We start from the raw sequence: 763 nt of genomic DNA, 5'->3' as shown, positions 1-763 counted from the left end.
TCCCTAACACAGGTATAAGATATCCCAAACACAGGTATAAGATATCCCAAACACAGGTATAAGATATCCCTAACACAGATATAAGATATCCCAAACACAGGTATAAGATATCCCAAACACAGGTATAAGATATCCCTAACACAGGTATAAGATATCCCTAACACAGGTATAAGATATCCCATCACAGATATAAGATATCCCAAACACAGGTATAAGATATCCCTAACACAGATATAAGATATCCCTAACACAGGTATAAGATATCCCTAACACAGGTATAAGATATCCCAAACACAGATATAAGATATCCCAAACACAGATATAAGATATCCCAAACACAGATATAAGATATCCCAAACACAGATATAAGATATCCCAAACACAGATATAAGATATCCCAAACACAGGTATAAGATATCCCAAACACAGATATAAGATATCCCAAACACAGGTATAAGATATCCCTAACACAGGTATAAGATATCCCTAACACAGGTATAAGATATCCCAAACACAGATATAAGATATCCCTAACACAGATATAAGATATCCCAAACACAGGTATAAGATATCCCAAACACAGGTATAAGATATCCCAAACACAGGTATAAGATATCCCTAACACAGGTATAAGATATCCCAAACACAGGTATAAGATATCCCTAACACAGGTATAAGATATCCCTAACACAGATATAAGATATCCCAAACACAGGTATAAGATATCCCAAACACAGGTATAAGATATCCCTAACACAGGTAC

Source organism: Abramis brama (genome assembly GCF_963993115.1).
Source record: "Abramis brama genome assembly, chromosome: 20".
NCBI classification, from domain to species: Eukaryota; Metazoa; Chordata; class Actinopteri; order Cypriniformes; family Leuciscidae; genus Abramis; species Abramis brama.
The sequence above is the reverse complement of the archived record's forward strand: the minus strand, read 5'-3'. Positions refer to the sequence as shown.